Source organism: Rhipicephalus microplus, chromosome 4 (assembly GCF_043290135.1).
Source record: "Rhipicephalus microplus isolate Deutch F79 chromosome 4, USDA_Rmic, whole genome shotgun sequence".
Classification (NCBI taxonomy): Eukaryota; Metazoa; Arthropoda; class Arachnida; order Ixodida; family Ixodidae; genus Rhipicephalus; species Rhipicephalus microplus.
The window spans coordinates 162,006,568-162,031,354 of record NC_134703.1 but is presented as its reverse complement, the minus strand read 5'-3'; positions in this window follow the sequence as shown (position 1 = coordinate 162,031,354).

Genomic DNA, 24,787 nt, shown 5'->3' with positions numbered 1-24,787 from the left:
TATATATATATATATATATATATATATATATATATATATATATATATATATATGCAACACCCTACAAGAAACGTTCTGGTTTACCTCTTTTGTGTGACCTTGAATGCGAGCACCAGAATTCAGGGGCCCGTTATACTTCACTCAGTGAATTCACAGACTTATGTTATGCCGATTTCCAGCGGCAGACCTCCTTCATTATTAGCAATATTACGGCCGCGTAAGTCTTAAAACATCTAAAAACGGAAAAGAGCGCATTCGAAATGACCGGTCCTGCGCAGATACGCAGAAGCCATTCGACTGAAACTACATTTCACTCTTATGACGTGCTATTCAAGAAACAGCTAGCGTCAAACCATGTGACAAAGGGCTTTAAAAAACGCCACATTATATACTCAAATAGTAACTAAAAGAAAGAGACTTCTTGATGGTCAGAGCTCATCCAGTAAAAAGAAGTCACCGGTGCCCGATGATGGCGCCGGTGTTAATCGCCTGCTTAGGTTGTGGTGGCACGTTGACAATGACAATGATTCGAAGCGAAGTGCAGCGATGTGATTGACCAAAGCCAATTTCCGCATCATCTGTAGCAACTAAAGTTGCACTTTGGAGCCACATGACAACTGTTTGAAGCAGTAACTTGCCACAAAGTACCATCCACAAACATTCGTACCTCAACTATAGCTGTTGCATCATACGTTGACGGAAATCTGTTATTGCCCGCTTTTATGGATAATCCCTTGGAGTACTTTTCAAAATGAAATTAGGTAACCGCTCTCCACTATTCTGCAGAGATTTTTGGCGGTTGGGGCGGCCTCGCGGTGCCTTTGTTGGTCTCTCGCCATTTGTCTCAATACGGCCAGGCGTGTCAGACGCTGGAATTTGCCGCTGCTGAACATTTACCCGAGGGTAATGAAGTGGCGAGAATCGGCACGGCCCCGTCGGCCGCCTACACGACGTCTTCTCACGTCTTTCTCCTTCCCTCGGTCGCAACAGTGGTGACCCGGACGTGTTTTCCTGTAGAGGGTTGAAGCTGCAGAAGGCCTCGAAGCCCGTCAGGGCAATATTAATCTCATACTTGTGGTTAGAGTACAGGTACAGTCTGGACGTGCTTCGTACAGCTTTTGGGCCATCACCTTGTCTGGATGCGCCAGTACGGAGATTGGTGCATCCACTGAGAGTACTTTGAAGAGAAATGATCACTGTACACCAAAGACAGCCCGAACGCTGCTTCCAAGGCAATCTAAATGCTCTGTTATGTACGAAGCTAGTGTCTTGTCAATGCCTCGAACATGGCTTGGGCAAGAAAAGGGTGCGTTCACATCCAGTACTTAGCATATGGGGTAGATTCAGCGATGGACTCGAGGTGGGTGCCTGGTTGCCGTCTAATGCCGGCTGTGCCACTAGGCTGGATGGGCTCCTTTTGCTCCAGTGATATTTCTGCACGAGGCAGGTCAACTCTAACACACCCACCTCACCCATGCTTCCGAACAGCTTTCGGCATTGATTTGGTTCAGTCGACTCGCGCTACTCTTCAAACAACAAGTAGCATAAATTTCGCATAGCCGAGGCAGCTGTACCACGATGCATCTGCAAAAAGGGTGCGGCTTTGAGAGCCTTATACATTTAGGAAGCGAGTGTTCTGAATTGGAACAATTCAGAACACTGCCTTTAAAGCTGTTTGCAGAATGCGATTCAGCGCAGCGAGAACATACTCGTTTGTGTTCGCATACGCTACTGACATGACCAAGCTTCATGCAGTGTTGCCACTGCAGGGCCTTCGGCATAAAAGGTCTTAGCTTCAAATACATTCAGGCACAGCTCGTGCTGGACAATACCGTAACAGTTTCATCAGGTAAAAAGGGCCGCCCCCCCCCAACCCCGACGGTGTAAAAGCGAGCGTGTGTGTCCATTCTCTGAGCAAGTTAGAAATTTTTCGTTGCTACCAGTTTCCATGTGCGTAGGCATGACTTTTCAAACAAATTTTACAGCAGCAAACTGCTTACTTTTAATGAACATTTGCTATTTTGTCACCCAGAGTTCATTTTTCAAGTCTAATTAGCATAAGTTCATTCAATACAAGCAGCTGGTATGCAAAGTGAACAAAATCACTAAGCGCGTGAGCGAAGAGATATAACTGCCCACTTGCAACTAGTTGCTCGTTCTTTCATCATCGCTTCAACGCGAAATCCTCTAAGCCTGCCACAACGAGCCGACTGCGTGTTATTTAGGCTACACCTGGACATAGCAAAGGATAAGGCAGAACTACAACTGGCCGAAAATTGCCATGGTCGTGAAAACTTGAGTGCAGACGTGTTTGAACTGTCAGCGCCGCAAACGACCACCTGTTAAGCCAGCCAGTCTGTTTCAGCCTGTTCATGTGCCGACAACCCCATTATCACAAATGGGTATGGATTTCCTAGGTCCCCTTTCAACGTCTACCGGTGGAAACAGGAGGATAATCATCGCCACCGATTGCCTCACTCAATACGCCGATACAGGAGCTCAGCGACAGGCAACGATTGCTGAAGTGGCACCATTCTTTGTCGACGCCATCTTATTAATGAATGAAGCTCCCGCAGTCATTATCACCAACAGAGCTACTGCTTTCATGGCCGAACTTTTGGGTAAGGTTTCGCAACTAAATGGCACCGCACACAGGAAGAAATTGGCATACCATCCCCAGACCAATGGGCTGACTGAACGTCTTAACCAGGCTGACAGCAGCCTAGCTGACATGATCAGCATGTACGTAGACGTAGAATAAAGGAAGTGGGTTGACTTCACGAATCTGATTACGTCACATTCGCATACCACACAGCTCGTCATGAGGCCACTCAGAAGACGCCGTTTAGTCTCGTTTACGGCCGGGATGTTACAACAACGCTAGACGCAATGCTACCCCATGAAATCGAGACCCATAAGATGGAAGCTAATGTTTTCACGCAGAAGAAGCTCGGCAACTTGCCTGGTTGCGGATAATCGACCAACAGGGCGGTGACACCTGGCACTCAATCTCCGGCACAGACCTGTCACATACAATGTGGGTGATGAAGTGTGGGCCTCGAAACCCATTCGTTGTCGTGGCCTCTCCAAAAAAAAATGTTGCGGAGATACTTCAGCCCTTACAAACTTCTCTGACGCATCAGTGAGGTTAATTACGAGATTGTTCCCGACAGCCCTCAGTGTCCAAAGCACAAAAGACATTCGCCATAAATCGTTCACGTGCTTCGAATGAAGCCATTGCTTCAGTGACTATAGTTTTTTTTAGGGGAATAATTTTTAAGACGCTTTGTTTTTTAAGGGGAATAGTGCTGCGCGTATGTGCCAGTAGTAAGGACAAAGAAGTAGCTCGAGAACAAATTCTTGGCCAATTTCCCTGAGTGGGCAAGAGCCAAAGTGGAGGCATTATTATCATCATCAATTGGTCCGGACAAGGACGAAGAAGACATGCCTGCTTTCTGGAAGAAAAAGCAGATTTCGAACGCAGAGTGGTCCGTCCACGTGCTATTTCGAAGCGGGTACTCGGTGTGGGGGTTGTGACGATAGTTTGCGTGTTTGCAGCTCTCCTGCCATCACGACGTTACGATGTTTAGTTTTGTCTCAGCTGAAGAAGTACCTGAAATTAGTATGGGTACCAGGTCACTGTGGGTTAACATTAAATCAAATGGACGACGCCTTAGCCCGCTCATCCCTAAATCTCCCAATAATTCAGGTTCTCCTGGTGGTACAATACTTAACCGCAATAAGGTTTAGAAGATCAGTTGACCACAAAGATAGGATAGAAGCAATAACCACGTGGACGGAATGTAATCACTTGAAATATCCACGGAAATCGATGTGGAGCCATTCTCGACAATCAGGAGTGACGATAACCAGATTTCAATGACGTGCCCCCCATTAAACTTTTACTGGTACAGGGCCGGTCTGACGATATCACCCCTCTGCCAATTCTGCAGAAAACTGGAAAATATCGCACATTACGTTTTGACATGTGCAAGATATTCTCGTATGATAACTCGATTTCTAAATACTCCTTTTACGAAAATAGGCTTGTACTTATCGTAGGAAAATATGTTAAGCTTCGGTGCCTCAGGCTTGGGATGCCACAAGGATGCCTTTGATGCCGCGTGTAATTTCATTATAAATACTCAACGAGTGCCATTTTAACCCGGTATTTAAAATTCGTCATCATTTCATTAGGTTAAAATTTAGGTTTTCAAATTTATTCCCGTCCGGTTACTACGACAGTCAGAAATACAGGCTCAAAGGCATATTACTTGTAGTTAAATTGAATATTTTATGTATAATTGTTATTTCATTTCCTTATGTTTCGTTTTAAGTTTCATAGCTTACCTAAAATAACATTTAGCAGTCTCCACGCTGCATTCTTGGCCAATCCCCCAAAGTGGGCACGTGCCATGTATCTAGGATAGCACAGCAAAGCAAAGTTTCTAGAGAGTTTTTCTAGGAAAGAAGCTCTTGCTGTCACGGAAGAACGTTTCAAGCGGCTGGGCCAGGATCGGGTGCTGTCTCTGGGCCACTGTGATCGCCTGGTGCTCTTGCTGCGGCCGGGTTTCACTGTGAGGTTGTTGGCTAAGTGTTGAGTGGTCTTATTTCTGAGTTTTTTTTACAGTCTCTAGTTGATTTTCTTTGCTTTTGAATCTACCGCAATCTGTTGTGCGGGTGTCTACCAATTCTCCTGGCCAGGCGTGAACCGCCTGGTCAGCGTCTTTGTAATCTAATGAATTGCCGTTAGAGTTATTCTTTCGCAGTGGGGTCAGCAACATTCCTGTCACACTGGTGCCCCTACAAATGGAGGTTTCATCAGGCTCACGAACCCCCAGGCTGTCCAAAAAGAGCTGAAAGCCACATCGAACCACTTTCAGACCATCACCAACGTGCGCCTATTTGGACGAGGTGGCGTAGTTTGTAGGTCACCGAACCAGACCTGTGTGCAGGATCTGCTTAAGTGTACTTTACGCGCGTCCACCCCGGTAAGTGCTTTTATTCTGCCTCACCTTGCGAGTACTAAAGGCCTCGTAAGGGGCGTCGATTCCAAGCTGAGTCCAAAAGAGACCCTAGACAGGCTTCCGGGAGCTGGCGTAATTTCCGTTTACCTTGCAGTCACCTGATTTAAAAAGAGAGGACACCAACCAAATCCGTCATTGCTACATTTGCGGGCACATTTTGCCCATCAGAAATAAAACTATGGCTTCTTATCTTTCGCGTAGAGCCCCTCGCTTCCCGTTCAGTACAATGTGAAAACTGCTGCAGATTCGGCCATAGTGTGGAAGGATCCAAGTCGAATCTTCATTGCCGCGTCTGCGGCGAAAGCCACTCCTTAAGCGAATGCTCAGCAACATAAGAAAAGTGCTGCCTTTTTGAAGGGAGTCACTTTGCAGACCATTCCGAATGCTGTGCTCGCTCTCAGGAAATACAAATCATCGAGATTCTAGATTGCCGCCGCTGTTCGCACAGGGAAGCTATTGATGTAGTTAAAGACAAGGCCTTCGGCTATTCTGGTGCAGCAGTACGAAACATGTCTAGTCTAGACTCCAACCTTTCACAAGCCATTGAATACGCCATCAGAAAGGCAGTGGCTAAGGCAATGGGTAGGTTATTATCTAACCTCAGTGATTGTTTAACGCAAATCCTTCTAACTCAGATGAAGCAAGGAGTGCAAGCTCAGGCTCCAACAGTTTCTCAACACTCAGACACTATTGATGCCACTGAACTACATAGCATGAAGCTGAATAAATTGTCAGAATATGTTCATAATGCTAGCCCCGCCGCGGTGGTCTAGTGGCTAAGGTACTCGGCTGCTGACCCGCAAGGCGCGGGTTCAAATCCCGGCTGCGGCGGCTGCATTTCTGATGGAGGCGGAAATGTCGAGGCCCGTGTGCTCAGATTTGGGCGCACGTTAAAGAACCCCAGGTGGTCAAAATTACCGGAGCCCTCCACTACGGCGTCTCTCATAATCATATGGTGGTTTTGGGACGTTAAACCCCACAAATCAATCAATCATATGTTCATAATGCTGAGCAACCTGTACCACAGGTGAAGCCAGACCGTTGTACACCTCAGCGAAGCACAAGTAAAGCATCAGATGCGGAAATTAAGATCCGAGCTAACAAACAAATACGATAGCCTATCTCTGAGGACGTAAAGTCAAAAACAAAAAAAAAATTAGTTGTTTATTCCGAGAAAAGATACCAAGAAGGACAAGGCATGCGCCTCTGCGGTGCGTTCAGCACCAGCGGTCAGCAAAAGTTACTTACTTCAGTGGAACTGCCGTTCTATATTCTCAGCCACAACTGACAATCATTACGTCTCTAACCAACTAAACCTCGATATTAGAATTTTACGAGAAACTTGGCTTACAGCTAATAAAAATTATTATTTTACAGGATTTCGATTAGATTTCCAAGCACGTGGTGGTGGTTTAATGATACTAATATCAAGTAAATTATGTTGGACTCTGATTGCGAAATAATAGTGTTCGTTTTGTAAATTCCAGCATACCACCTTTTTCAATTTTAAATTGTTGTTTCGCCACTGGTGTACAAAGTATAAGTCACCTTAGCAGCACTTTGGCAGCCTGTCAAAAAGAAATGGTGTTCACAGGTGACTTTCATTCTCATCATTTGTCTTGGAGCAGAAAGACAGACCTGTGTGGTAGATAGCAGTGGGAGTGGACCATTGACCAAAATTTCTCATGTATAAATAAAGATAGATCCATTGACTTGTGGGGTTTAACGTCCCAAAACCACCATATGATTATGAGAGACGCCGTAGTGGAGGGCTCCGGAAATTTCGACCACCTGGGGTTCTTTAACGTGCACCCAAATCTGAGCACACGGGCCTACAACATTTCCGCCTCCATCGGAAATGCAGCCGCTGCAGCCGGGATTTGATCCCTCGACCTGCGGGTCAGCAGCCGATTACCTTAACTACTAGACCACCGCGGTGGGGCATGTATAAATAAAGGGCAAGTAACATTTGTTCGTGGTCAGACTAAATCAGTGTTACATTTGACTTTTTGTAAGAGTGCGATTAATGCTTGTCATGGTCAGTGGTTGACTATGGAACTAACAACGACCATCTCCCGATAGTTTTTGACATTGTATGTACAATAACGTTTTGAGAGCAACAACAGTGAGTATATGTCAGCCTTAAGAAATTTTAAACCTAACTTCGTTCGGCCATTGCAAAACTTGAGAATGACAGTGGTCAGGTAATCGCATATAAGATCTGCTCCATACTAGAGGGATGTGGGAAAAATTTAGAGTTCGTTATTCCATTGAGTAAACGGCCATACTCCCGTTGGTGGACTGGTGAATGTACGCGCGAATACAAAAAACGGAAAGCGGCTTGGAAGAAGCTTCTGCTCAATCAATGCCCGACAAATTGGAAAGACTATCAGTTTTTTTGCCGGCGTATTTAGGAGCACTGTTAAACGTGCGAAAAAATATCACAGTCGATATTTTAATTATCTTTCCAAATCAAACAATGAGCGTGCTCTGTTTGCGTATCTGCGGTCTAGGAAGGTACTGCAAACACCTTTAACTTTAGAATCATGTATCTTGAACCCGCAAGAGATGAATGTCTCTCCGGAAAAGATAGCTAAAGGGTTAGAACGTCGTTTTAGGACATATCACACGACCATTCGCAACATGCCAATATCTATGCATGATTTCACCAAAAGTACCGTATCTAAATTCACTGAAACTGTACTTTGTTCACCAAATACTGCCCCTGGGCCAGATAGAATTACAAATTCTATGTTAAAAGCTGTCCTTCAAGAATCACCTAATGTTCTTTTAAATATTGTGAACTATTTGTTGAAGAGCTCTCGGATACCGCAAGGATAGAAACTAGCTAAAATTATACTGTTGCTGAAGAAACAAGACGGCATGTCCACATTGGACAACATAAGGGCGATTGACTTGATATCAAATCTGGTGAAATTGATTCAGAGAATTATCTATACTCGAACCAATAGATTTACTGACAAAAAGGTCGATTATAAGCCCCTGTCAAATTTGGTTCAGGGCTGGGTGTTCCATGCAGATTGCTCATGTTGATTGAGAAAGTCGTATACAGTTAGCCCAACGGGACAACAAATATGCAGCTTTAGTTACTTTAGATATCGCTAAAGCATATGCTATTTTAGACCATGGTATTCTGATATATCCACTGGTATCCCTCTATTTTCCGTCATACATAGTAACGTGAATTCATAAATTCCTTTTGGACAGGAAGTTCTATTCCTTCAAAGGCAACATTTCATAAACTGTGCACACACAAATGAGAGGAGTACCGCAAGGCTCAGTGCTGTCCCCAGTGGTATTTAATGTGATAATGAGCATCATTCCAAGTACCCAGGACATAACAACTTCTGTTTATGCAGACGATATCGCCTTCTTTGCCACGGCAGACACCATTCTGACGCTATACGACTGCCTGTAGTCTCATCCTAACACCCAGGAGTACTGGCTTGATGACAATCACTTTTCACTAAATCCGAGTAAATGTGCTCTTCTTGTCTTCTCCTGAAATATCCCTTGCACATTTCTTTATGTTAACAATGTGAGGATACACCGCAGATGGAATCGATTAAATATTTTCGGGTAATTTTTAATGCATCTCTGAACTAGCGCCCACACAATGAATACACTGCTGGAAAGGGTGCTGGAGTCGTCGGCATGTTACGTTGGATAAGCAACTACCAAAGAGGCATATGACACTAGTAATGAGTCTACACTAGTACACTAGTAATGATATATCGAATGTATGTTCATCCTATTCCGGAATTTGGATGCGTGCTATTCTCTGGTGCTCCAGCATACAAAGTCCGGCCTCTCATTCTTCTAGAAAGATAATCACTGCGCTTATGCCTTCATCTCTCCAAAACAGTTTCTAACTGCGTTTTATACCTAGAATCGAGAGTTCCTTCTTTTTGCGCAGATTTATTATCTTGATCATTTTAAGAATTTTTTAGTCACCACTCCAGCCGTCGCAGACGGTATTCATACCCTCTCCGAAATTATTTTTTGGTGTTAGATATCCAGCGTTTCACACCCCACAAATTGTATTTGTACAACCATTACTGGACCCGGTGAATGTAAGTATCAGTGAGACAAGGCTGACTAACGATAATTCACCCCATGTGGATAATAAATTTGACATTTTTTCTAATATAGCGCAGTTGCTTCCCCATCACGCTCTAGATGTTTTATTGCAGGAACACTAGCAGAGCATTAGAACAGTTTAATTATTGCTACAGATGCATCTCAGAGTGATGAAATTCAGCTGTTGGTATATTCAGCCCGAACTTGGAATGGTCCTATTCGCTCCGATTGCGCAATTTCATACCCGTTTTTGTGGCTGAGTTTCTGGCAGTGGTACTAGCCCTACGAAAGTTAAACGCGGAAGTTTCATCGTCTGTTATAATTACAGATTCTCTGTCTCTTTGTGCTGCACTTTCGGTTGATGCTGAATCGCACATAATAAAGGCGTTTCGTGCATTGACACCCCCCCCACCCCCATTTTAGAAAAGTTAGATTAGTTTGGGTGCCGGGCCATAAACGGTTGCTCCTAAACGAAACGGCCGATTCTTTAGCGAAGTCAGCAATAAGTGGGTCAATTTTACCGTGTTTTCCACCATCTGCCTATGTAACGGCTGCGCGATTTCGCAGGCGTACCATTATGGAAAGCTCCACAAGTAAATCACTCACAAATTCGACTGAACATCGGCACTTATATCCCTGGAGCCGATCCTCATGTGACACGCGTAAACTAGAAGTCACAATTACGAGGCAGCATGCGTGGAGGTTGCATAAAGTAAATTTCTACCAACACAGGTCTGGTCAGGCTTTTTCTCCAATGTGCACTTTCTATGGTGAGCCAGAAATTATGGATCATTACTTTTCGACATGTAGACGATCTACTACAGCTCGTAGGTCCAAGTTGGAAAATCCTTTATGTGCTATTGGAATGAATTTATCCGTACCAGTAATTCTGTTCCTTGAAGCCTCTATTTCTGGGTTTGCCAGAGCGAAAGTTTTCGAGGCAGTGTGGAATTAACTGAAAGAAACGAAAGTACTTACAAACTAATATTATTCTTCTGCCTCGACGTACGCATAACTTTTCCCTTTTTCTTTATTTTTAGGCTAACCCCTGAATGCAGAGTTGTTACTTGACTCGTACTTGACTCGTTCTTCACTCAAGACAGTCTTGCCGGTCACCATAAATTGTTCTCAAACTTGCGGATGACTTGAAGGCGTCTTGGCTCGGTCGAAGTCAGGACAAGTTTCAAGTCAGCTGCGGGGCTAGCTTGAAAGCGACTTCGTGCGTTATTCCCACATGGCCACCTCTCGAATAGACGTCACGCAGAGGGTGGCCGCTTTTGAGTTTGCTTGCCTCGCCATAAGCGTAGCATTTTCCGAGGCACACGGCCTGCCGAAGAATCTTGGACTCGCTTTACGTGACCGAGGAAATCCGATGGAGTCGTACGACGAGGAACAATTCCACGCTCGATACAAATTCACGAAGAACGCCGTGCGGCAGCTGCTGGGCATGTTGCCGCTCCGTGAAAGTGGGGACAACCGAGGACAGCCTGTGCCCCCAGTGTTACAGCTACTGATGGCTCTCGTGTTTTACGGCGCTGGCACATTCCAAACAGTCACCAGGAATCTTGTCCGCATTCCGTAGTCGACAGTTTTCCATGCAGTAGGAAAAGTTACGCTACTCATCGCAAAGCACCTGTACGCAATGCTGGTGCGCTTTCCGCAGCCGGCAGCACTTTCTATAGTTGTGCGAGACTTTTATGAAGTGGCTGAGTTCCCTGGTGTTACAGGCTGTGTCGACTACACACACGTGCGTATTAATTGCTTCGGTGGGGACGACGCCGAAGTGTTCCGTAAGCGCAAAGGCCATTTCTGTTTTTCTTAAACACGACGACCATTTCCGCCTCTTTCGGTACAAAATTGACTCGGTGCTGTGTCTGTGTGCCTCGTCTATCCTTTCGTCCCGTCTATAGGGCACTGTTTCTCGCTCAGATAGCATCGCTTGTAGCGCAACGCTACGTAGAATTCCACACACATAAAAAATAGGTGCCCTTATTACGGGTTTTTTTATCCGCTTCACCATCATGCAGCGAGACACTGCTGCACCCCGCGAGACAGAATTCTGCTGAAGGCAATGTCCTGACCCCCGCTTTTTCTCTTGTTTACCAAGCTCAACAAAAGGATACGAATCACATTTGTTCCCAGAACTTGTTTTTTTTTTCATATATGACTGTGACCTAGCCCACTACAGGCATGCACACAGGCGAACAGAAAGGCAAATACCGTGAAAAGCGCGTCACCTCGTGAGCCAGGTCAGCACAAATACATGCCGTGGCGTTCAATTGAAAAAAAAAACGACGAAAGAACCCAACGCGATGCTTGCTTCGCCTCCAAACAAGCAACCGTGGAGAAACGCGCCGCATTTGGGCGGCCACTGAAACCAGCGGGCAACGAACGCTTTACAGAAGCAACACTGCGCATCGCTGTGACGGCCGGCACCACGTGCCGTTCGTTAGCCGTAAAATGGCAGGAACAGGAATATGCTTGTGGCCCTTCGTTATTAGAGTTATTTTAAAACGTACGGTCTTTTTTTTTTGATGTAATGCATGCCTTACGCGAACAACTTCATTATTACTCTCGTTAGCAGGCAAGCAACGTGTTTCTGCTTTGAAGCTCGTTCTTGACTTGACCAAGCAAGACAGCCTGAGCATCTGTGAAACGCGAAGGCTGACTTGGGCGTTTTTAAGTACGCTGCTTGCTTCACGCCGACTTGCTCAAGTTAAGTTGAAGTCGCGAGCCAAGTAACATCTCTGATCTCGGGGGTAAGTTTGATCTAGATTATTATCTATTACTAATACAAAAACTTTATAGTAAGTAGAGATCAGCGATCATCAAAATTGCATTCTAAAAGTTGTAACGTTTTCTATTTGTAAGTTCCTTTACTCTAAAATAGAATAATATTTTATAAGACCACTCAATTATTGGCCGATCTCTACAATGGGTATGAGCCACAAGTACAAGGGCAACAAGAAAAAGAACAAGAGTCTGAAAAGCCAATTTGTCTGTCGTCCTCTGGTTCATTGTTGATCCTGCGTAGTCACAATATGTAATGTTTCTAAAATCGAATAGGCAGTACTGCAACCATAATTATCATTACACGAACATTTAGGTCTATTTGAAAATTATATTTGAGGCCTGGCGCGGCTTTGTGGTAGAATACTTCATTGTCAAGAAAAATGCTTGGGTTTGATTCCTGCTGGAGCTTGAAAATTGATTGCTTGCTTTTGTATGGTCAACGCTGCTTATGGGAGCTTCTTCTTAACGCTAAAGAGTTAAAGTTACCCGGGTGTGTTCTCGCCGCCCTTGGGTGGATATAAAATGTCTAGGCTAGGCCTTTCTATCCCAACGTGGGAGCGGTCCGCAATCCTACACCTAAAAACGGGGGTAAAATTCTGCGGGACTCAAATACATTTTTCATCAATCCATCCTTCCATCCCCTGTGGCACTTACTCTCATACCAGTGCAGGTGCGTGCCACTGTTTTTTGGGAAGTGTTTACTTATGTACGCTACGATATTGTGACATTATTCATATCATGACCAGCGAGTCATGTTCGTCAAACCATCTTACCCTCCCACACTAATTTGGTTTTGCCCCAAGGTAAGAGGGGGGGGGATTACAAGGACACCCAGACATAAATGGATTGATAGATAGATAGATAGATAGATAGATAGATAGATAGATAGATAGATAGATAGATAGATAGATAGATAGATAGACAGATAGATAGATAGATAGATAGATAGATAGATAGATAGATAGATAGATAGATAGATAGATAGATAGATAGATAGATAGATAGATAGGCGCAGAAAGTGGTTGCAGTACGCAAAGATACTCATCGAATTCAATATATTTTGTCTAGTTTTCACCAATGGTACCAAAAAAATAGCACTTTGGGACTCGTAAAGGCACAGCTAGCCATTCTTAGTAACTGCCGGCTAACGTACTCATCATGAAATAACACTGTGCCAAGTAAAAGAACCTGCTCTGATCGCTCGTGCAGGATCTATGCCTAAAGCATGAGAAACTTATAGTAATGATACCGGCTCTATCCCCGTTCTGCATAATTACTGTACAATTCCTTTGCTTCCAATAAGGCCTGCTCATAGATAACTGTTGAAAGAATTCGTTTTGTGACACTTTGTGATCTTCGTCGAGCTAAAAAGGTTGAGCGATGTCAACGAGATTGAACATGAGGTGCTTTTCTTTTGCGTGGAAATACCACGATGCATATTTTCCCACTTTGGATAAAAATATTCACTGCTCTCATGTATACCAAACACTCATATTTACAATTCTCACAATCGAACATAAGCTCTGAACGATTACGGGTAAGGGTCCTCGTTTCGAAGGCTATCACAAAAAAAAAACGGCGATTAAGGGTTTATGTGTAAAACATAAAAGAGACCGATCTTCAAAACTAGCGCACTCGAGGTGACCAAGTAATCCTATCAATTATATTCTAAGTGTCCAACCCCCCATGATTCTTACGACTCATCAAGAGTGGGAGCCCATTTGCATCTATTTTCTTTTTTTTATTTCGTGCTACACTGATCAAATATTTCTCTTTGTTGTTTTTTTCCCGCTCCTTGGCATTTGCATGTCGACGAACTCAAGTGCGCCGAACCTCCGCTGTGCAGGGTGTTATATTTTTATTCCTACCCAGCTGAAGAAATAGAAGGCGCACTTCGCTGTAACACGAAATGGCCATCAAGAACATCAGGGGACTTGGGAATGGAGGGATTACGATGTACCCAGCGTACCGCTGTGAGAGGGCGTGTGCAAGCGAAGAAGCGCGAGCGGAACGTCAATTACTGGGAAGGGAGCTCTTCTTCACCCTCCATGAAGTCAGTAATTGCAAGCTGCTTGCTACAGCGATCGTTAGGGCTGCGTTAAGTTATGCGCTTCTTTGTGAATTCTTTCGCGAATGATCACCGTGATCTGCCACGCTGCATCCCCACCAACAAGCGTAGCTTGTACTGGGTGGTCGTGTGCGGGGCTTGAAAGAGGATAGTGAGAGAAAGGGGGGGGGCACCATATCTGCGTAAAAAGGGAACAATGAGGATTGGAGCGAGTGTAAATGAAGTGAAAGAAAGCAGCGGAACACTGCGGACCGATACTCGTAGAATGCAGTGAGAAGTATTCGTTTGACCATACGTTCAAAAAGCTCAAATGCACAAACATGGGAGAAATAAGTTGTGTGAAAAACGCGAACAATTACGGACCGAATAGGGCTTGAGCAAAGGAGGAATAGAAAAAGGAGAAGAGTTTGGGGGGGAGCAGAGCTGTGACATAGCGTGGCGCAGCGCCGAAAACCCGGCTCCTGTTTAGAAGCACATCGTAGGATTGATACAGCTGATGGCGAGAGCGAGCCGCGAATACGCGCATCAACGGAGACTAGCCGTGTCCGATTCGGTCATTGCGGGGGCAGAGCTCCACTTTTGTGTAGAGTTCGTACAGCTACAAAAAGTGTGTGCGTTGAGCATCGACGGTGAGATATCCGCGCAGCGCAACAACAGAAGGGCTCACAAGGAGGTCCACTCGGCTTCGGCCGCAATGGTTGGCACTAGCTGGTGGCCGTTGTCGTCCGAAACAACAAACACAACGAAGAACGTGAAAAACAATTCTGCCAGCATATGCAGTTATATTCATATACAAACGCTCTGCGGCCATCTCGTCTGTCAACGAGCATGCTTGACCAAAGGAGGGCGTCCTTCCCAATGAAGTGCGACTGAGAAATTGATCCTTGAGGGGACAGCAGTGCAGGGTTGGTGGCTTCAGCGATGCAGTGAACGTTGCTGAACGAGGGAAGCATTGAAATTTGTGGGGCTAACCTGTAGACACAGTCACTGCTTTGCACGACGTAGGGTCTTCAAGCAGTGAAATGGATTCAAATTTTGACGGTGCGAATGCGTGGTCTGTTCCTGTCGGCGTATTCTTTTGATTTTTTTTGCAATACGTCTTGTTCCAGTCAGTTTTCGCAGATTTTTTTTCGGCCGTTCGGTTGTATAGTTTCCTTATTGTATTTGTTTTTGTTTGTTAATTTTCTTTCCACACATCTTCATTTTTTCTCGCTTTATGGTTGTTCACAATTTGTCTTACCGAGCTTCATGTTTCTGTTTCAGAAAGAGTCTTATAAGTATATAATTAGATGTGTCGTGCGTTTGTTTTGATTATGAATAATGCAATATGTTTGAGTCTTCCACCGATAGTTTACTGTCATTTAGACAGTCACCACAGGAGCAAGACTACATTGTTTGTTGTTTTTTATTGAATGCCTTGCAACGATGCCTGCTTCATAGCAGCATTTGAGATTCTTCTGGTGCTGAAATGAAAATGCCCAGAGTATTTGCAGCGTAGGTCTTTTCCACTCTATTGAGCTATGCCGTGATTATCGCCGGATCTCTGTTTAGGCAAGGCGTAATCAGAATTCAAATTGTCTTGTTTTAATTGCAAAGCATTTTTTTGTGTACTGTAGGCAATTTCAGCATGCCTATCTTCACCATCTCACCCCTTCAACTTGATGTAAACCAAAACTTGGGGTGAACCGGAACCAAAGAATGTGACAATACCGTCGCGTACTTTGGCAAACCCTTTCCTGCCCACACGTGTGGCAATATGCGTGTACTACGGGTCGGTATATATGCAGCACATTTAATTTTCTATCTACTCGAAAACGGCGTGAAAAGGCATTGTAGGCTTTAAGTCGTAAGCGTTAAGTAATGACAACAGTCAGCTGAAAAAGCTGAGTTACCATGCCGCAGTTCATATTTACTGCTTCTTTTTGTTTATTTTTTGTTTTTTCGAGCGCCTAAATTTTATATGTATTTTTTGTTGCAATACGCTGGCGCACCCCTCTTCGTGAGCGCTTGTTATGTCTATCTTCATATTTAAGTCCTGTTTCTCGCAATGTTGACTTGCAGTATCACGTACAATGGGACCTTTGAAGACAACCTTCGGAAACAATATTTAAACGCTAATTTAGCGCCAAGTCTCTCCGAAATAAATTGCTTTATGTAACTTCCACAGCGCATCTTTTTTTTTTCCAAACTCCATTGTACCAAAGTACCAGGCCAGCCTTATGTGTGGAAGTAGTCAAAGCCTACTCGTTAAGACAGTGAAGGAATTTTCGTCACATTGCATGACCCAATACGTTGCAATCACGAAGCACCTATCTGGGCTAGGCATTTAACAGGCTCAAGTTTTACTGTGCACTGCTGAGGATTCCAGTGCGATCCCAACTTAAGCAAGCGTATACGCACTGCTCAGCAACGTTAACAAAGACACATGTGAGGTAGACAAAGAATACCCACAGATCAGCAGAATGACTCATGAGTCGACTCACATGGACGCTCTCAGACTTAGATCGAGTCATGAGCTTAAGTGTGAGTTCGGACTGGTGAGTTTACTATCGTGTAGGCTAGAGAGCGAAAAACACAGACGAAGACGAGGAACCCGGGAGAGCGCTGACTTAGAGGTAAGTTTTATTGAAAACGAAAGCAACATATACCACACCAACATAACACATTGTAGCTGACCCGGTTTTCGGCGTCTACAAAAAAAAAAGAAGCTGAGCACCCGAGCACTGCGAAGTCGACATAAAAGTACTGCTAAAATTGAAACGAGAAAAAAACTGAAAACTCTGTACCATGTGTACTTCTCGTCTTCCTCTTTGTTAAATGAGCTTTTAGCCGCAATTAACTTGAACCAACTAACCCAGTTTTTTATGTCACTTAATGAGTTTACCTTGATGAGCTTGAATTCATGAGAGTTTGACGAAAAAAAGAAACAAAGAACATTCACTAAGTGAATGATGACGAGTGGGCTAAGCAGCGGGATCATTCAGGTGCTATAATAAGGCACCGTTCTTATTCACAACTGGCGCATTTAAGTGAGTGTTAAGCGGTGTACACATATATACAGTGTTTCTTGGTCACAAATAGTACGTTGTGTTGAGTTGCGAATTTCGTTTTACCTTCATTATTACTCTCTTGTGATATGTTTCTAGCCGGTAGTTGGTGAAGACGAGGTCTAGGCACGTCCGCTAGTCATTGTTGGTTGTTTCCAGTCATGCAATATGGATCGTAGAGCATATCGAGATATCATATATTGCACACGCCAGTTGTTGCCCGTGATCATCATCGTCATGGCGTGTACATAGCGGGAGCCTTGCATGTCTTGTGCCATGATGGAAGAAAGAGAACGTGTGGCTTGAACGCGCTAATATCTTCATCATCATCGACCGGCGCGGCTACAGCGTTCGACACGGCTGGGCAATGAAGAAGCCTCGTCCTTAAAGAGCTTCGCTCTAACAACTTAAGGATTCGGCTCCGGTTGAGGATAATTCTGGTGAGTCTGCCTATGCAAGCTTTGAACCAAAATTCTATTTAGTGAAGCGAAGTATTTGAGACTTGTGCCATGTAGAGAGAAAGAAAAAAAAGAAAGATAGAGAAAACATTGAAAGCGAATGGTAGTATTGCAAGAATTGAGAATATGTTAAAATGAGAAAGCCAAACAAAGATAAAGAGAGAGACAAACACTGAAAAGTCAGAAATACAAAAAAAAACAGGCTGGATAAGAAATAAATAAATAAATCGAAACAAAAAAAGAAGACAGACAGGACCGAAGAAGAATGTTAGAGATAGAAAGTAAGCAACACAAAAAAACATGGAAAGATATGGAAAGAAATACTGGGATGAAATAGTACACAAACACGAAAAAATCTAAGGAACCCTCAAGATGTTTCTTCAGTAGTTCAATGCCGTAACAATATGTGGTCCCTAGTGCGTACTTCAAGCCGTTCGTGCATACTTTATGATGTATGATGTTACTCGAGAAGTTGAGATTGAAGATTCCTACAACGCAACCGATAAAGTTCAAAATGACTAGTTTCAGCGAAGCTTTCCCATATGGCTGCATTCTGTGCAATGTGTAGCATGCTGTAAACAACAAGCATTTCGAAACTTGAAATGTTTTGTTTAGAAAGGGTAGTTCATGATTTAGAGTACTTGGTACTCTATTTTGGGAGAGCATAAGGCCGTCCCGTGGGCCTCACACTCAATGAGTCCATGAGGACAAATATTACTTGACAGAAAAGTAACTGAACTATGCCGACGTTAACGCAACACGTGCAGTCATGTCTCTACCTTTTTTTATGACGATAAGCTTTAAACCACCAAGTTGTTATCATAATCACGTATTCTGGTGCTTATATATGGCAATGCACGCTTGCACCACGCAATAAAAGGGCGATAATTCATGATGTGTAAGGAAACATCTACACAGGACGTCTGTGTTTGTATAGCGGGAAAGTTATTTTAACGGAATTTACAAGCAGATAAATTTATTTTCATTCTTTTCAAAGCAAACGTAGGCTGTGTGCAGAAAACATCTGCTTGTCACCAAAACAGCGTGGGTTTAAATCTCGTGAGCCCGCAAAGTTGATTGTTTTTATTTTGCTTGCATATTTCTTAATTTTGCGGTCATAGAGAAGGAGATGATTTTTCGATAACAACCAACGTGTCGTTGGTTGTTATCGAAAAATCATCTCCTTCTCTACGTTGATGCTGGAATTTCTGCGGGACAAGCTCTTTAATGTTACCGCGTTAGAAGATAGATCAAAACAGAACAGAAAGTGTAACAAAGAGAAAAACAAAAATTGGCCCCGTATCTGCATGTAATCTGCAAATGTCGACGAAAGACAATAGTCATGCATGTGGAGAGGGTGAAAAAAGCATTTATTTGACGTTCTGCTCAAGAAAATAGGTGAATGGTATTCTAGAGGCGCTACGTTAGAATATCTCGAGCATGCAGCGGAGGCGAACAAGCGCATCAAGTCGCGTCACACGTGAGACTTGAGCGCCATCTGCAGTTTTCTTGGAAAACGAAACGCGTGGCTCCGAGACTGGTGTGCGCGCCCGTCTCTGAGGTAATAGGAAGCAGAACGCAAGGCGATAGTTAGGTGCCACCACCGTCTCGTCTTAGGAAAGCGTTGCAAACACTTGCAGTTTCGTGCAAGAGCTGCATGGTCAGCGCAGTGTGATATGCGCTACAGTCCTTAAAAGAGCACTGACATCAAATTTCAAGATCGAGATGTACTCATAATTTGATCGCATTGTATACATAGGTGTTCTTGGCCAAATTTTAACGGCACCCGTCGTGTGGAAGTTATTTTAAGTCGATGTCAAACAGCGTAAAAAAGCTAAGGGGAAAAAACGAAAAATAGGCTGCCCTGCGACATCGACACTAGTGCTACGTGTTCGGTGTAATACATTCCACAAATACCATCATGAGTGATGATGCCCTAGTAGCGATGACGTGTACGATCCGAGTGTTCTTATCGTGGCGCCGCCTGGCGCCGAAGTGCAGAAACGCACTCGCTCGTCCACGGCCGGGATAGCGCGCACTGGTGCAGTCTTGCCCGGCCGTGGCTCGTCGCGTCTGATCTTCATCGCACCGGTTTGAATGATTTCATGAAATCATCAAGATAAAAACTTCCTTTAAAAGAATGGCGAAAGGAAAGAGCATGCTTAAACGTGTGTTTGTCGGTCAGCAAGTCGGGGAATCGTTGTGAGTTGCAGGTAAGTTGCAGTCGTCCAGTTCAAAGCACGGAAAAAGTACAATGGGGGTGTCTTTTCATAATATGTATGTGTTACACATCAACACGACCACAAGCTATCAAAAGTAGAAGAGCGTATTCAGATATCATCGCTAACAAGTAATTACAGGCATGTATCGTTTAATTTTAGTTCATCGACTTTGCGTGCACGTAAAAGTCGTAATACCATGTTAACCGCGAGAGGCTGGATAGGTGGGGCTATCTGGAGGAACGAAAAAAAACCTGACAAGCAGGAAACGTATTCTATTTCTCCGCTGATGCTCATTCGCGATATCTATATTGCATTGATGCTCTGCGTATACCTGAATGCTTTGCACGCCAAGACACACCAAAGTAGCTAACAGACAAACAAGCGAAGTTGGCTGAAGCGTGCATCTTCGGGCACCTCTGCAGTGCTGCTTGGAAAGGCATCTGTTTCAAAATCACTGTTTTGCAAAAGGTCCATCCAAGCAAAAATAATTCCCGACGTCGCGATCGCGCGCATTCCAAGCTCCAGATTATCTTATTGAACCTGAGTCGACACGTTGTACGGCGAAGACAGCAATGCAGGTGACAAGGCATGACTGAATGGGTCCACCCAGCAGACGATATGTTTGTCGAGCAGCTGAGCCTGACGTCATAATTTTCTGTTGAGAAGTGGTCAGCTGTGGCGTGATCTGGAAATGACCGCAAGGTAGCGCCACTGCTGGTGCTCCCAGCGCTAAAAATGGCACGATTGCCGGTCGTTTTTGAACTGTGCTAGATTCCAGTAATATAAATCAATAAAAGAGATAGTTATTTATCCCTCAGTTGCGTTTTAGTTCGCAAATCGTTGCTACAGGGTTTATAGCTACTCGCTGACGCAAAAATCTCGGCATGAGTAAATTTGATGTCACTGCTCCTTTAAAATTACTTATTTATTCCTCTTTTAGTAAAAGGCGCACATACAGAATATATACGTGTTATTATGGTGCCCCGGACATGCGCAATAACTGTTTTTAATTGACAATTGCACAAGTATAAAAGCTAAACATTGAGCAACATTGGTGGTCGCTGCGGATCGAGTCGGCTGTTTCAAATACGCCATGCCGTTAAGAGTGGACAAACAGACAAATGTACAGACAGACAGAGAGACCAAAATCATCGCGTCGAAGGTGCCCAAGAAAGACTGTCGTCATTAAAAATGAAAGCATATTCACAGGGTTAATGATGGAGAGTGGGGCGAAGCTGGATCAGCACGCCACTGTCACGCCACTTCGGCCTCCCGTTGTTGCAATGCAGGGTCCTAGTGGCACCACCGCGCAGCTTCGGGGCACGCTTCTGCCTCACGCGCCCGCACGTCGGCATCCCTTCTTCAAGCGCGAGCCGCCAACGCTCGGCGCGCACGCCGCTCAGCAGCCTTGTTCCTCCTCCGTCGCGGAGCCTCTGAATGCGCGCGCGCACCAAAACAGTGCTTTTATTTTTTCTATGGCGCGCCCTATGGCGTTTGGCGCCGCCGAAGAGCTCGCGATCTTAGCTGCGCGATCTTCTCTCTCTCCATCTTTGCGTGTGACGTCGATTCTTCTTTTCTACAAGTAACGACCTCTAGTGTCCAACCATTTGCATTTTTGAGCATATATAGTACAAGTACCACCCTCTATGGTTGGTTCAAGAATTAACGAGGGGTGGTTACCCACAACGGGGACGCACAAGCGATGCCATAAGGAGCCTCGCCCCTAAAAGAAACAAAGAAGGCCACCCGATTATGCTTTACCTTCAGCCTTGACGTCACTAGTGTGAAAAATTTGCCATTAAAAAATTTTGGCATATTTAATATTGATACTAATATTAGTAATAATACTATTTGCGTTATTTTATGCTTGCGGTGATCCTGCCCGTTTTTTGCAGCAGTATTTTCGCGGTGAAAGTTGCTTAAAGCGTGTTCACGCGAAGTTTGTAACCGGGCCTGATAAAGAGCTTCAACATCTGAATCTCACTCCTTTTGATACAATTTTTGCGATCCGATCTATGTTTATGCTAAGCCAAGGGAAGACGCCAACATGGCTTACTCGGGTGAGAATTGTAGCTCCCAAAGTGGTTTGGTCTCCATGTCTCCCTCTACTAAATCTCAGCGGCTCGCGCCGCCTTCTCCTCGACGCGTTGGAGGGAGTCTCATTCCTCAGCGACAGGATATTTCAGCTACGAGAAGAAATGGAGCGCGCCTGCGTAAGAATCAGTCCAGTGATGCTTAACAACAAGCCGGTGTCATTGTCTTCCTCCTGAAAGAAGTTCGCTTCCTTCGTGAGGTGCTGATGAAACTCACGGCTGCCGTGCAAGTGCAGACAGCTGTGGCCCTTCCAGCGAGTGAAGATGGTTACCGATCTGCGATTTCCAAGCCGCCTAGGTACTCTGGGCTACTGCTCTTCAATACTGTTTTGACCGTCAAATTCGCCACCAACTGAAGACGCATCTGAGTGACGCAGAGAGATGCCTGCGACAGCCTTTTTTGCAGCTCTTCTTCCGCAGAAAGTATAAGAAAAATAAAGATATCGGCCTCGTTTGGAGCTATGACAGCATCGCTTATATCTGTACCTCAACGGCCACACCAGCCACAATGGTAAAAGGCCACATTTGTTTCGAAGCTGACGCCAGACACCACTCCTGCTGACATCAACAAACATATTGTTACGGGGTCGTAACGTGAGCTAAGGCAACCGACTCGATGTTGCGGTGAAACTGTTTGCTCAGCCGAAGAACTTGTGGCCAGGAAACTGAAAGTCACAATAAAGCAACACGCGGACACAGATAGCGTTGAACAGAGCGTCAGCCGGCGATCAACTTACATGTGGTGAATCGCGTCGGTATTCATACACGTGCCGTCGAATAATCTAGCGTTATCACAAGCAGCCTCCTGGTTCCAGAAGAATCTTTAATACTCGCGAAGTGGGCGAAATCTTAACGTAATCTCTCATCTCATCTGTCTGTCTCCCAGTCCATGCGTCTGTTCATCCGCCCATTCGTTCATCTTGTGAACACTTTAAGTACCACCATTTGGTTTCTTTTCGTCGTATATTCATACATAGAAGTAGCACCATCCAGCAGACATTCTAAGAACTAAACGAGAGGTGGCATGGCCGGACCAGAGGACCGGCACGCGCCCACTTTCTTATGGACTGCGCTTCGTGTCTAGTTCCCACTTTTCGCCGCCTATAATTCATAGAACTGCGGCCCAAAACTCGCTAATGCCTGGTAAAACTAAAGAGGTTTCACCGAACTAGATCAACGTGGCAACTACTTAGTGCTCAAAACGCGTCATTGTGATACTAGTTTCTTTATTAGGCATCAACATCAAGGCAATTTTTATTGCAGAAGAAGTCAATGATGCTTATTTATTGAGAAACAAAGTCTTTTTGTTTATGAATACCGTGCGTAGGTTTCCTCTTCAATTCAAATGAGTGCGTGCGTGCCGCTCTCTAGTGCGGCCGTGGAGGTGGCTACGAACTACTACTACTACTACTACTACTACTACTACTACTACTACTACTACTACTACTACTACTACTACTACTACTACTACTACTACTACTACTACATACATCGTGGACGCAAGACCCACTGCTTAAGGAGCTTCGTCCCTAAAACAGACGGGTTTAGTTGGGCATCCAGAGCAGCTCCGCGGGCGTGGCCTGCCAGCCATTTTCTATGGCAGGCTTCGTCCGAACGGCTGTTGCAAACGCACAACTAAATTTGTCCAATAGCTCCGGGACACTCACCGGCTTTGCCTGGCAGTACCGTCCTGTTCCTCACTTACGTCCTACCCAAAAAAAAGCCATGGCAGGTCACAATGAAAAACACCGTTTCCGTGCGTTTCCTCATAGTCGGGCAGTTGTGTTCAATAACATGCTGCGAGTATAGGCGACCCTAGCTCAAGTTCGGCGTTCAATCTGTCGAGCTGTTCTGGCTGTTACATCGCTTTCTCCTGTTACAATTTACCCATTGAGTACTACAGCTACCACAGACATTTATGACAAGAAGGGTTTCTTCATTCTATAGTGATTGACGTTAGTCGTAGGGATGGCGATGTATCGCTAAACGTCAACGTGCATGTACCCACGTTGACCGGGGCTATAGCTGCCAAACACGAACACATATTGTGCGAATTTCTTTTGTAAATATATAATAAACTACGTTAAACAACGTTCCGGTTCTCTAAGGACACGTTTTAGTTTTTTGCGATACTGATTCCAATGACAGGTGGATTAGCCGTCTTTTCCCTATATGCTGTTTGTCTGTTTCAATGCAATCACTCGGTGTTTCTTCCCACTCTTGCACTCCCCTTAACCACATTTTCTTGCCATCCTCGCCCACCTCCCCACTGAAAGTCTGCGCGTGTGTCTTCCGCGAAAGTGACTGTTATCCTGTCACCTAAAACCCTCCTCTAATGACAGTCAATGACTAAATTCCCCGCTGACCCACCGGTCTCATTCGGCGTGTCTTGCAGTGACGGTACTCTTAATGAGCCGAACCCGGCCTGGTTTGGAAGAGACCTACCCCATAAGACGATCTTTTGAAGCGTCTCAGCTACGGTTCATCGCTGACAATCGCAGCGGTAAAAGTTCACTTGCTTACAACTTCATACATTTCAATTCGCTTACTTGTTCGGTCTGCCGAGTGGCACTCGTGCAGTCACGTACGTGCAACGTGCGTACTTGTGTTTGGTTTGTTATTGTTGTTGTTCTCCTATTGTTAGTGGCACATACCCACTGTGGGGGACTGGCCAAGAATTGAGTGGCTTTAAAATTTACTGTTCAGATTTAGAATGATGGAGCTATAACAGAAATATTACCGATAGCCTATAGGCAAGTGTGGTGCTTATTGTAATGCATACAAATATTTACATAAACAAATTTATTCTTAGAATAGAGCAACAATCTGATTTTATACGTATATAATTATGTGAACATGTTAAGATAATGAAACAAGTTAATTAGTCAACCTATTAGTTTCATCAATATAGTCCCGGACAGCCGCGCATACTGTGCCATTACAGAAACCAGAAATGGAAGAGCTCCAAAAGACAAAAT